The sequence below is a fragment of the Enhydra lutris genome, unplaced genomic scaffold (assembly GCF_002288905.1).
Source record: "Enhydra lutris kenyoni isolate GAN:26980312 unplaced genomic scaffold, ASM228890v2 scaffoldscaffold39, whole genome shotgun sequence".
NCBI classification, from domain to species: domain Eukaryota; kingdom Metazoa; phylum Chordata; class Mammalia; order Carnivora; family Mustelidae; genus Enhydra; species Enhydra lutris.
The window spans coordinates 9350982-9365990 of NW_019154123.1; the positions used below are offsets into that span (position 1 = coordinate 9350982).

A 15009-nucleotide genomic window follows, 5' to 3' on the forward strand; every position below is an offset into this window, starting at 1 on the left:
GTGGTAATCCTCTTCCTAACACTGTTTGTTGAAAGACAATACTTACCTCATTGAGTATTCTTGATTCTCTTGTCAGATATTAGTTGACTGTATAGTGAGGATTTATTTCTGGGTTTTCAGTTCTGTTCCACTGGTCTATATGTCTATCTTTATGGCAGCATCATACTATTTTGGCTACAATAGCTTTATTATACAGTTTGAAATCAGGAAGTGTGATGCTTCCAACTTTGTTCTATCTCAGGATTATTTTGGCTGTTTAGGGTCTTTTTGGTTCCATACAAATTTTAGGATTTTTTTTCTATTACTTTGAAAAATACAATTGGAAATTTGATAGGGATTGCATTGAATCCAGATAGCTTTGGATAGCTATCTATGCCTCTTTAAAAGTATTAATTCTTCTGATCCATGAATATGAAATTTCTTTCTATTTTTTAATTTCATCTTCAATTTCTTTCATTTAAGTCTTTTACTATTTGGTTTATAGATATTTACCTCTTTGGTTACACTTATTCATAAGTGTTTTACTGCTTGTGATGCTATTGTAAATTGTATTGATTTTTAAATTTCTTTCTCAGATATTTGTTAGTATATACAAACACACAGATTTTTTTATTTTTTAATTAATTAATTATTTATTTCCCCCCATTTAAAAAATTATGTTATGGTAGTCATCATAACTACATCATTAGTTTTTGATGCAGTGTTCCATGATTCATTGTTTGGGTATACCACCCAGCGCTTCATGCAATCCATGCCCTCCTTAATACCTGTCACTGGGTTAACCCATTCCCTAACCCCTCTCCCCTCTAAAACCCTCAGTTCATTTCCTGGAGTCCATAGTCTCTCATGGTTCATCTCCCACTCTGATTTCTCCCCCTATATGTTGGTATTGTGTCCTGAAATTTTACTGAAGTTGTTGAGTAGTTCTAACAGTTTTTGGGTAGAGTCTTCAGGATTTTCTCTATATAACATCATATCCTTTGCAACAAAAGACAATTTTATTCTTTTCTTTCTGATTTGGATGTCTTTTATTTCTTTTTCTTGCCTAATTGTTCCAGTACTTTGTTTAATAGAAGTGGTGAGTATGGGCACCCTTGACTTGTTATTGATTTTAGAGAAAAATCTTTCAACCTTTCACCATTAGTATGATGCTAGCTGTGGGCTTGTTGCAAATGGCTTTGTTATTTTCCTGTGTATTTCCTTTATTCCAATTTGTTGAACATTTTTATAATGAAAGAATGTTATATTTTATAAATTTTTTTTCTGCATTTATTGAGATGATCATATGATACTTGTCTTTCATTTTATTTGGAGAAGAAGTCACATCTTCAAGATTTTATGGACTGGTTTCCATAAAGAAAGGTCTTCAACTCCTCATGGGGGCATGCTGGAATGTGCTGTGACCCTGGGTGTAATCATGCAGAATTCTAAGTACAGGGATGTGTGGAGACTCTTGGTCCAGGAGGGTGTGATGTTAGGCTGCTTGGGTCCACAGCATTGACAAGTTCATGGTCCTTGTCAAGTGTTGTTTGGCTCCACAGTGGCTGCAAGGGCTTTGGGGGTCCTCAGCAATGCCTCTAGGCCCAGCAGCTAGGGACCAGCACGGGCAGAAGTAGTGACCAGAGCTGGTGTATGCACACACTCAACTGTGGGGGCCAGCTGCAGCTTCTTGTACAATGAGAAGGGCTGGTTGCAGGTGTACATGTAGTGGTGGGGGCTAGGGCCAGTAGCAAAGGCTTGGGTCAACTGTGGGTGCACTGGTAGCTGTGGTGGCCCTGGCTGTTGGTGTGCATTCCTGCAGCTACAGGGTCTCCCAACAGCATGCACAAAGCAGTGGAGGCTGGTGACAAAGTTTGGGCAGGAGGCATGCAGGTGCACTGCTGAGGGTCTTGCTATAATTGCACGCTGTGCTGCCAGCCACCAACTGGGGGTAGGGCTGAATCCAGATCCACAGGCCGCTGTGGGGCCTTGACTGTCTGTATGTACTTCCATGGCTGGAAGTTCTCACCACGGGTATGCACACAGTAGTAGAGACTGGTCATGAGAGTCAGACTTGTGGCATGCAAGTACACAGCTGGATGGGCTAGCCCTAAGTGTGCACACAGTGGTGTAGATCACCTGTGGGTGTCTAGCTGTATCTTGCGTTCATGCAGCAGCAGAGGACTGGGCTGGCTGCTGACATGGATCCCTTGTTCCAGTGGGGCCCAGAAGGGACTCAGATGTCTGGTATCTGTGAACCTGAATACCTGTGAGTTAAACATCAGTAAAGTCTGCAGGGATCCACAGCTACAGTGGTCATTGGTTTCTTCAGTGGTGAGAGTAGCTGGGTACCAGGAACCGTCTCACTTCTGCCCATGGCCAGTGTTAGTAGCTCTTGCCCTTCATCCTTGCTCCTAGCAAATTCTATGTACCTCTGCTTTTTAAGTCTCTGGATGGAGGAAAAACCAAAGCAGTCCCAAAAGGCAGCACTCTGCTCTCTTTTCTGGGGAGAACTCTTTCTAGCTGGGGAGTTCCCTCTTGTGCTGAGCAGAACCAGCCTGGGGGATGGGATGGGCAAAATGGGCAAAATGAAGCTGTTTTTCCTTCCCTTTTTGTGTGGTTATTCTCAGGTTTTTTTGTTCTGTTTGGTTGCTGAAGTTTCTTGAGTGGACTCCTGACCTCTCTTGAGGCTTCTTTTGTTTGTGGATAACTGTCTAATTGTTGATCTTTGTCAGGCACCTAGGCTGAGGCTACTTTACCTTTTGGTGACATCATTCCAGCATAATTTCTGTGATCTCTTTTAGTTAGACTTCAGAGCCATAGTGAAGGTTCTGAACTTTCTTGGGAAGTTATGGTGGGTTATTTCCTGCAGTACATTCCTGGCAACATGCCTCATTTTTCCCTGAGCTGTGTTGCTGTATGGGATACAATTCTTGAATTATAATCCATGTGGAGGGGAATGAGTGTTGAAAAGTATTTTCATGGTCAGCAGTCCTAACATTTTATTTCCCTTCCCTACCATGCTGTGATGTTGACCACAGACTAGGAAATCCTGCTGATAGTTCTCATTTATGCAATTAGTGGCTTTTAAATTTTACTGTCCATCAGAGTCATTGTACATAGGTAGAAATGGTGGAATTTAATTCTTTTTTTTTTTTAAAGATTTTATTTATTTATTTGACAGAGAGAGAGATCACAAGTAGGCAGAGAGGCAGGCAGAGAGAGAGGAGGAAGCAGGCTCCCCGCTGAGCGGAGAGCCCGATGCGGGGCTCGATCGTAAGACCCTGGGATCATGACCTGAGCTGAAGGCAGAGGCTTTAACCCACTGAGCCACCCAGGTGCCCCGGTGGAATTTAATCTTGAACAGTACTTCACATTTATTGAATCAAAGTTTACTAGTGTGGTGCCTAGAATCTGTATTTTTTTCCCCAAGGTCCCCAGATGATTGTGATGTGTCTCTAAATTTGAGAATCATTGTAGCGGATGGTAAAGATCTGTGAAACCACAGAGCATATTTTATTCCTCTTTTCATTCTTCAAAGCTCTGATGCCAGTCCCTGGTCCTACATTACTAGTATATATTTTAATGTATTTGCATAGAGGTTCTTAAATTACAATGAAGGTAAGATTTTTAGGTCTTCTCAGAGAGGAATTAAAATGTTATTACATGGCTACTATCCATTGATGCTGCTTTGTGCCAAGTATTTATGTGTATTATTTCTAGAACTATTAACAACTCTGGAAGTTGGATGGGAACATTCTCTAAGAGGTAGGTTTTGGAAAAAAAATGTTAGCAATCACTGAATCAAAGTTCCCAGGGCAATTTTTAGTTGGGAGCCAGGCTTGTGGAAGGATAGGAATCACATAACTAAAATCCCAGAACATATTAGGATTTTTTATTCCTTTGAGTGGAACATAATTATTAAATATTAATAGGAGCTGACAGAAATACCTTACTCCTTAAATGATCATTTGATATATAGAGGTTTATCTTCTTTTTTTCTGGCAGCTGCTTCTCAACCTTCTTTGTGCCTCTCATTTTCTCTTTCACTTCCTAACAGGTAGAGCTCATGGGTGAGCCATCCTGGGCCTTGTCCATCCACACTCTCCCCTAGGTCATCTCACCAGTCCCCTGTGTTTGAGAACACTGAACCACTCAGGAATGCCAGTGCACATACACTTGCACTTGGACACCCACTAAGGCATCTGCATATTCACAGTTTGAAATAACCTGTGGGTTTCCATCCCACTACCTGTTCTTTTCTCAGATGGAGTCCTTTCCCAGCTCAGTGAGGGCCACCCAGTAATGCAAATCATCACCTGCTTATAGAACAAATTCATCAATTGTGTAAACCAGAAACCTGGGAGACATCTTTAGTTTTCTTCTCTCTTTCACCCCTCATATCCAGTCCATTGGTGGGGACTGCCATTGTTACCTCTAAAATATTTCCCCAGTTCCTCTACTTCACTCTGTTTCTAATGCCATCTCTTAACTCAGTCCCCATCACCTCTGACCTAGTCTCTTGAATTCCATTTTTCTTCCTCTGCAAATTGTTCTCTATAGTGATTTTATAAAAACATAAATTAGACAAGCACAGTCCTTACTTAAAACACTTCAAAGGCTTCTCTCAGAACTTAGGATAAAATCCAAACCTTTGATTTTGACTAAAGGCTTTGTATGGTGGCTCTTTCCTACCTGTCAGATCTAACTGCTTCTTTCTCACTCTTCTCAGAGCTCTAGCTATACTGGCCTCATCCCTCTACCTCAAACATGTCAATCCCTTTGCTGCCTCTGGACCTTTGCACATGCTGTTTCCTCTGTCTGAAATATTCTTTCCCCACTTTGTATAGTAAGGTCATCTAACCCTTTGGGTCTCAGTTCAAATGTTACCTTCTCACAATGGCCTTACCAAAATGATTTACTGGATCATCCACTTTTATTTGTTACTCTGCTGTTATTTCTCTTAAGCTTTAACACAAACCATTAGCTGAATTGTTCTAATGTGTTGAGTTAATTAGTACCTATATAGCTTTCCATTAAAACAATAGTAAAAATGTGGTGTGCTTTTATGTCTTCTGCTTCCCCCATTTCCTCATTTCCTGTGTTGATTTCAACTGGAATTTAGTTTCAGGGTATTTTGAGTATTTTAAACAATTATTTAGATTGGAGAATAAATTTTTTGTAATATTTCATGCACACTTACTTATTTCTCTAACTTCATTTTCTTTTTCCTGAAGTTCAATTACTCATTTTTTTTTCAGCATGAATTTGTGGGTAGCAATAAATTGAGTTCTTTTATAAAAGATGGCTATATACATTTTCTAAAACTCATTGAACTTTATACCTAAAACCTGTACATGTCACAGTATACAAATTACTTCAGTAGAAATATAGTAATGTCAAAAAAATTAATGGATGAACCAATGGATATAGCTGAGGACTCAAGCTAAAGAAATTTCTCTTAGAACAGAGCACAAAGAGATAAAAAAGATAAAAAAATTGGAAAAATGGATAAATGTACAAATATGGAGTTAGGAGAGAACAGATACAGAAATTGTAACATTTGATTATTAGGAATTTTAGGAGAAAATCTAATTTCTTGGAATGAGAAATGGAGCAAAGGAAATATTCAGAGAAATAAAGGAAATTTCCTAGAATGGAAGACCGATAGAAAGGGCCAACAGAACAATATAAGTATGTACTTTCAATCCATATTTAGACACATAGCAGTTAAAGTTAAGAATATTGGGTGCCAGCCTGGCTCAGTCAGCAGAGCATGCAACTCAATTTCAGCATCATGATGAATTCAAGCCCCATGTTGAGCATGGAACCTATTTAAGAAAAAAAAAAAAAGACAAAGATAAAGAAAAGAATATCAAAGTTGATATGAAAATTCCCCTGTGTCAGACATGATTTTACATCACAGGATGTTATGTTGTATGGGTCATATGTTCAGTCAGCACTAATTTTCGAGTGTTTCCTATGTTCCAGACGTTGTTTCAGGGATTTAGAGGCATATGAGAGACGATTCTTGCCTTAAAGAAACTCCTCGTCTGGAAGAGGCAGTAGATAGGTTAGTGAACAACTGCAATCAAAAGCTGATCAATGGAACATTAGAGTCTAGGCATATACAGGTGGAGAAGCACAAGGGGGTAATCAGTCTGGTTAGGGTTGTAAGCATGTCCCATTCAACTGAAGTGAGAAATCTAGAAGGGAAAAAGAGCATGCAAAGAATTTTGTTTTTTCTTTTCAGAATACAGTTCTTTAAATTGCCTGAGTAATAATGTTTGGGCATGGGGCGCCTGGGTGACTCAATGGGTTAAAGCCTCTGCCTTCAGCTCGGGTAAGGATCCCAGATCCTGGGATGGAGCCCCACATTGGGCTCTCTGCTCAGCAGGAAGCCTGCTTCCTCCTCTCTCTGCCTGCCTCTCTGCCTACTTGTGATCTCTGTCTGTCAAATAAATAAATAAAATCTTTTAAAAAATAATGTGTGGGCATAAAAGACTAGCAGCAAAAAAAACACATGTGTGAGGGGTGTTAGCTGCAGTCTAGTTAGTTAGGTTAACGTGTGGTCACTGGAGTGATGCACCAAGACCCAAATGGTATTGGAAAAGCTTTCAATCACAAGCAAGCCATGAAGGTAATTGCAGACTAAGGGAATAGATTTAATCATCTCTGGGATTCAGTTATACCTGTGAGGGAAAAAAGAGAAAGATCGAAGAATTTATATAGAATTTTTAGGAAAGAATATGTTGTTTCTTTTTTCTTTTTCTTTTTGAATATAAAACTGTCTATTGACAACTGTTTACAATAAAATAAAACAATATACAGTTGGGTAACAAATGTTCTGATTACTACAAAGTTATTGTTTTTTCCTGGCTTCTTCTGAACCAGTAACCCAAATACTAAGAAGATTGAGCCTACATGTAAGAAATGAGTTGGGATAAAGAAAACACATGCAGGTCAAGAATTTGGATCACAAAAGTCTGTTCACCATTTATTCTAGCAGGTCTTCAATTGCCAACATCTCCAGCCATCTGATTATGATTAGGTTTCCATAAATGAAATTTGAGGCATTCCATGAATCATGACCTTTTAGTCCTATTTTGTCCCATTTAGTCCTTTAGGGATTTCAACTTGCAAAGGAATGGTTTACTAGAAGGAACTTATAAATATCCATATAACTAATTTTGCTTACCTAATTAAAACACACCAGGATTCTCTGGTTTTCTCATTTGGGTAGAGAAGTTGGTGTGATAAAATTTTCCATTAAGGGGTTTTGCAAATAAACTTGCATTTATATAACTGTAGATATGGATATGGATTCTGATATGACTGCTTCTAAGTTGTCCAATTTAAATCATTTACATTATATTTAAATTGTCCAATTCATTACAAAATCATCCATTTGATTTGAAAGATTAGAGCTTTAGGAAAAATTTCAACTTAACTTGAAGTGATTTATTTCTTAGGTTACTCAAAATGAGGATATCCCAGAAACATGGGCTATCTGTGGTTATGACATGCTGTTTTGTTTTCGTGAATGTTAAGAAGAATGAATGAACAAACAAATGAACAAATGAACATAAGGAAGAAAGGAAGAAAGAAAGAGAGAGAGAGAAAGAGAGAGAAAGGGAAGCTATTTATGTGTGTGTTTTATATATATATACACACACAAAAACCCCAAATAACAAAAAACCCAGAATGGTCCTTAAGTATATAGGAGTTAAATATAAATTCTGATTGAGTAATTACTATGGATACTTTCCCTGATATTTAGAAAAAGCTGTTCTCTAGTGGAAAGGAAATAATATATGTTTCAAATGATAATATAATGGTCAAAATAATATACAGTCTCAAATATTCTTTTTTTAAATCATTTTTTAATTTATTTTCAGTATAACAGTATTCAATTTTTTTGTACCACACCCAGTGCTCCATGCAATCCGTGCTGTCTCTAATACCCACTACCTGGTTCCCCCAACCTCCCACCCCCCCACCTCTTCAAACCCTTCAGATTGTTTTTCAGAGTCCATAGTCTCTCATTGTTCATCTCCCCTTCCAATTTCCCTCAACTCCCTTCTCCTAACTCCCCATGTCCTCCATGCTATTTGTTATGCTCCACAAATAAGTGAAACCATATGGTAATTGACTCTCTCTGCTTGACTTATTTCACTCAGCATAATCTCTTCCAGTCCCGTCCATGTTGCTACAAAAGTTGGGTATTCATCCTTTCTGATGGAGGCATAATACTCCATAGTGTATATGGACCACATCTTCCTTATCCATTCGTTCGTTGAAGGGCATCTTGGTTCTTTCCACAGTTTGGCAACCGTGGCCATTGCTGCTATAAACATTGGGGTACAGATGGCCCTTCTTTTCAAATATTCTTTTTTGATAAAGAAAGCAACTAAGAAAGTTTTTATTTATTCAAAGTAACCAGTGCTAGAAAGAGAGCTATGAGGACCTTAAACTTGCCTCATCCCTGGAACACAGCTAGATTAATATAAAATCATTCTGAATACCCAAGAAATCAATCTGAGGACTGACAGAACAAACTGCACAACTAGGGGGAGAGAAGAATCCACATAGAGGAAGATAGGAAGTGTGGGGACATGATTTGGGGGAGAAATGTACACAGATGTTGCAGGTGGGGGGGCTGGTTGCAGAGAAAGGGAAGAAACAGTGAAGCACACAGGATATGCACAAGGAGACTTCCCCAAAGCCATTGGCGGGGAGAAAAAGGGGGCCTGATTTTTATGAGTTTTTGCAGTCAGGGGACTCACAGACTGGAGTTTTAGAGATGGGGGCATTTGGCTGGGATAGAGTCCTGAGGGTGCTGTCATACTCTTAGGCAGAAGGCATATAAGCAATCCCCCCAGGGCAGACCAGATGTATGATCTGATGATCACCTAAGGCACATGGGAAAGTCTGCTCATTCTTCTTGGAACACATCTGTGAGAGGTCGCACTTCTTCAGGGACAAAAGAGCTGGAGGGCCCCAATTCCCTTCCCAACCCCTTAGCATAAGCCCAGAGATACCTGCTGAGGGTGGCTAACCCAGACACTGGCTGTTCAGTCTGTTTTGCTCCAAATGCCATGCTGCTGCACTTTGGTGCAACTGCCCTTCTTGGTCAAACCTGTATCAGTCTCTACATAGTGAGACACTCCCCCCCACCCCCCCACCCCAAAGACCAGTGCAAACCCTTGCTAAAGCACACTGCTGAAATTAGAAATTTTGAAAGTCAGCAGGCTTGGCTGGGAGAGAGCCCAAAACGCAACGTGCTGCTCTAGACAGGCAAGCAACCTGGAGGCAGACAGTGTGAAAATAGTGATCTGAAAAATGCCTGAGATGCAGGAGGGGAAAGTATCCACCCTTCTGGGAGTGCTTCCCTGAGAGCAGCAAGCATGGAGGCCCCTCTCTGGGGACAAAGTAGCAGGCTGGCACCATTTTCCTCCCTGTCCCTCAGCACAAGCCAACTTCAGCACAATCCCAACACTGGCTAACCTGCTTACACCAGGTCTCTTAACCCTGTGCTCTGCTGGTATCGCTTTTCTTGGGCAGATGTGCTTGAGGACCAGTGCAGCAGGCACCCTCCCCAGAAAACCAGCAGAACATCTGCATGCGCCATATCTACTGACTATAAAGTTCATAAAGCTTCAGTCCTAGTGGAAGTAGAATCAGGTCTCATTTAACAAGCAGACAAGAACATGCCTAGTTAAAACTCTCCACACTCTGGCCAAGGTCCAAACACTGCCCATTGTGGGGAAGGAGAACTTCTGAAGGTGACTAACTTGAGGGATAAAGCAGCCAAAACAAAGCAGCAGAGTGCACACAGCACACATCAGGGACACTCCCTGAAGCACCGGGTCCTGGACAATGTATGACCTCTTCATAAAGCCATTACTCTTAGGGGCAGGAAACATAACAGGCTTTTCTAACACACTAAGGAAGACAGACACTTAGACAAAGTGCCAAAATGGAGGAATTCATCCCCAAAAATGGACAAGAGAAGCTCATGGTCAGAGATCTAATTGAAACAGATATAAGTAATAAGCCTGATGGAGAATTTAAAGCAACAATCATAAGGCTACTTGCTGGGCTTGAGAAAAACATGGAAGACATCAGGGAGAACCTTACTACAGAGATAAAAGAGCAAAAAAACCAGCAGGCAGAAATGAAAAATGTGATAACCAAGATCTGAAACTGACTGGATGTAATGACCACAAGGATGGAAGAAGCAGAGGAATATAGAGGAATGATTAAGTGATATAGAAGATAGAAAAATGGAAAGTAAGGAAGCTGAACAAAAGAAGAACTATGAATCATGAGAACTATAAATATTTATGGCTCCAAGATGGGAGCACCTAGCTATATAAAACAAATATTAACAAACATAAAGAACTCATTGATAATAATACAATAGTTGGAGCAAATTTAACACCCCACTCACACCAATGGACAGATCATCTAAGCAGAAAGTCAACAACAAAATGGCTTTGAATGACACACTGGACCAGATGGATTTAACAGATATATTCAGAACATTTCATCCTAAGGCAGCAGAATACACATTCTCTTTAAGTGCACATGGAACATTCTCAGAGTAGATCACAAACTACATCACAAATCAGGCCACAAAGAGCACAAAAACGTTGAGATCATACCATGCATATTTCTGACCACAATGCTAGGAAATATGAAGTCAACTACAATATAACCAGTAAAAAAATTGAATCAGTAACCAAAAATCTCCCAACAAATGAAAGTCCAAGGCCAGATGGCTTCCAAGACGAATTCTACCAAACATTTAAAGAAGAATTAATATGTATTCTTCACAAACTATTCTAAAAAATAGAAATGGAAGGAAAACTTCCAAACTCATTCTATGAGGCCAGCATTACCCTGATTCCAAAACTGGACAAAGACTCCACTAAGAAAGAGAACTATAGTCTGATATCCCTGATGAGCACGGTTGCAAAAATTCTAACAAAATATTAGCAAATAGAATCCAACAGCACATTAAAAGAATCGCTCACCACAATCAAGTGGGATTTATTCCTGTGCTGTAAGGGTGGTTCAATATTCTCAAATCAATCAACACAAAATACCACATTAACAAAAGAAAGGGAAAAAAAACAAAAACAAAAACAAAAAACAAAAACAAAAACAAAAGAAAGGATAAGAACCATGTGATCCTTTCAATAGATACGGAAAAATCATTTGACAAAGTACAACATCCATTCATGATAAAAGTCCTTAACAAAATAGGGATAGAGGGAACGTTCCTTAATATAATAAAGGCCATGTATGAAAAACCCACAGCTAATATCCTTAGTGAAGAAAAACAGGGCTTTTTCTCTATGGTCAAGAACAGGAGAGGATGTCCACTCTCACCACTGTTATTTAACATACTACTGGAAGTCCTAGCCTCAGCAATCAGACAATTAAAAAAAAAAATAAAAGGCATCCAGCATCACCTGGGTGGCTCAGTCATTAAGCATCTGACCTCAGCTCAGGTCATGATCCCAGGGTCCTGGGATGGAGCCTGGCATTGGGCTCCCTGCTTGGCAGGAAGCCTGCTTCCCTGTTTCCCATGCCCCCTGCTTGTGTTCCCTCTCTCACTGTGTCTCTCTCTGTCAAATGAACAAATAAAATCTTTAAAAACAATAAAGGCATACAAATCAGCAATAAAGAAGTCAAACTTTCACTATTTGCAGATGCCATGATACTCTATATAGAAAACCCAGAAAACTCCACCAAAAAATTGCTAGAACTGATAGACAAATTCAGTTAAGTCATAGGATACAAAATCAACATACAGAAATCTGTTGCATTTCTATACACCAATAATGAAGCAGCAGAAAGAGAAATCAAGGAATTGATCCCATTTACAATTGCACCAAAAACCATCAGCCACCCAGGGATAAACCTAACCAAAGAGATAAAAGACTTGTACTCTGAAAACTATAAAACACTGATGAAAGAAATTGAAGACGATACAAAGAAATGGAAAAACATTCTATGCTCATGGATTAGAAGAACAAATATTGTTAAAATGTCTACATCACCTAAAGCAATCTACACATTTCATGCAATACCTATCAAAATACCATTAACATTTTTCACAAAGCTATAACAAACCATCCTAAAATTTGTATGGAACCATAAAAGACCCCGAATATCCAAAGCAATCTTGAGAAAGGAATGCAATGCTGGAAGCATCATAATTCTGGACTGCAAGTTATATTACAAAGCTGTAGTGATCAAGACAGTATGGTACTGGCATAAAAACAGACACATAGATCAATGAGAACCCAGAAATGAACCCACAGCTATATGATCAACTATTCTTCAGTAAAGCAGGAAAGAATATACAACAGAAAAAAAAACAGTCACTTCAACAAATTGGTGTTGGGAAATCTGGACAGCCACATGCAGAAGAATGAAACTGGACCACTTTCTTACACCATACACAAAAATAAATTCAAAATGGATGAAGGACATAAATGTGAGACAGGAATCCATCAAAATCCGAGAGGAGAACACAGTCAGTAACCTCTTTGACATTGGCCAGAGTAACTTCTTACTAGATACATCTCCTGAGGCAAGGGAAACAAAAACAAAAATAAACTATAGGGAATTCATCAAGATAAAAAGATTCTGTACAGCAAAGGAAATAACAAAACTAAAAGGCAGCCTACAGAATGGGACAAGATATTTGCAAATGACATATCTGTTAAAGGTTTAGTATCTAAAATCAATAAAAGACTTATCAAACCCAACACCCCAAGAAACAAGTAATCCAGTTAAAAAATGGGCAGAAGGCATGAATACATTTTTCCAAAGAAGACATCCAGATGGCTAACAGACACAAGAAAAGATGCTCAATATCACTGGTCTTCAGGGAAATACAAATCAAAATTAAAAAGTGATATCACCTGACAGCAGTCAGAATGGCTAAAATTAACAACACAGGAAACTACAGATGTTGGAGGGGATTTGGAGAAAGGGGAACCCTCTTATGCTGTTGGTGGGAATGCAAACTGGTGCAGCAGCTCTGGAAAACAATATGGAGTTTCCTCAAAAAGTTAAAAAATAGAACTTCCCTATGACCTAGCAATTTTACTGCTAGGTATTTACCCAAAGGATACAGAGATGCAGATTTTAATGTTCATAGCAGCAATATCAACAATAGCCAAATCATGGAAAGAGCCCAATGTCCATTGACTGATGAATGGATAAAGAAGTCCTGCATATGTATAATGGAATATTACACAGCTATCAAGAAGAATGGAGTCTTGCCATTTGCAGCAATGTGGATGGAACTAGAGGGTATTATGCTAAGCAAAGTCAGTCAGTCAGTCAAAGACAAATACCATGGGATTTCACTCAAATGTGGAATTTAAGAAACAAAAGAGCAAAGGGAACAAGAAAAAAGAGAGAAAGGAGCCAACCAAGAAACAGTTTCTTAACTACAGAGAACAAACTGAGGGTTACCAGAGGGGAAGTGGGTGGGTGGGGGTGCAATAGGGGATTTCATTATGGATACATTAAAGGGGGCACTTGTGATGAGCACTGGGTGTTGTAAGTGATGAATGAATATATTCTACACCTGAAACTAATATTACAATGTCTATTAACTAACTGGAATTTAATAAAGACTTGAAAAAAAAGCAGGTTACAGAAAACCCCTCCAAACCCACAAAGTAGTCAGTGCTATAGATGCAAAAAAGCCTGCCTATGACTCCCCGATTAATGCTTCAAAGCAAACATATCAAACTTGATTTTCATTAGAATGTTATATCTTCACACTAATAAATATAAAAAGCCAAGACCCAGATTATATATATAATGCTATATATATATATATCTGTATATATATATATATATATATATATCTATATCTGTATATATATATATATATATATATATATCTATCTCGCCATGGACACAATTATTGAGCTTTGTATTCCACATAAGAGTGCCGTTAGTCTGTCTTCATTAAAAGCAATTACAACTTGAGTACACTTTATATTTGCCTCTTTTGCCAGCACCAACTCTTCCTCATCTGAATCTTTCTTTCCATGTCATGACAAACATTAATTCACCAGTGCTGACTGTGGCACTAATTGTTCAGGATCAAGACTTCTGGCAAATCCCTTTGGTTTTTCAGCAGCATCTCTTTTCTTTGATTTGCTGTTATTACGTTTACTCAGATAAAAGTTTTCTTTTTGTATCAGCATTTTGAGAATTAATAAATGCTTCCATGAGAGACTGTGGACTCAGAGAAACAAACTGAGGGCTTTTAAAGGTAGAGGGGTGGAGGGTTGGGAGGACCTGGTGGTGGGTATTAAGAAGGGCACGTATTGCATGGAGCACTGGGTGTGGTGCATTAACAATGAATCTTGGAACACTGGAAAAATTAAAAAAAAAAAAACTGGGGAAGAAGAGAAAAAATAAATGCTTCAATTAACTCTGGACAATTTAAATTTTCTTCAGGCTCACAAGTATTGTCGGCACTGTCAGTAAGTCCCTTCCACTTCAGGAAATACTGCACCTTGCCATTCACTAGCCGTCTGTCCAGTATTTTTTCCACCAAGATTCTTCAGAGTTTGCCTCTTCCACTTTTACTCTTTCCATTATTTCTCTCAAATTTTTTGTAATGTAGTTTAATTGGATGATATTTAATTTTTTTTATTTTTAAAAGATTTTATTTACTTATTTGTCAGGAGAGAGAGTGAGAGCATGAGAGAGCACAAGCACAAGCAGGGGGAGCAGCAGTCAGAGGGAAAAGCAGGCTCCCTGCTGAGCAAGGAGCCTGATGTGGGACTTGACCCAAGGACTCTGAGATCATGATCTGAGTGGAAGGCAGATGCTTAACCCATGAGCCAACCAGGTGTCCCAATTGGATGACATTTTTAAAAACTATTCTAATTCCAGTATAGTTAATACACAGTGTTATATTTTTTCAGGTGTACAATATAGTGATTCAACAATTCCATATATTATGCAGTGCTCATCAAGATA

At 38.9% G+C, this 15009-nt stretch overlaps 1 pseudogene; it reads right to left on the reverse strand.

Annotated features, from left to right (window-relative positions):
* Nucleotides 1-13916: 13916 nt before the first annotated feature.
* Nucleotides 13917-14666, reverse strand: LOC111154962 (annotated as a pseudogene).
* Nucleotides 14667-15009: the final 343 nt, after the last annotated feature.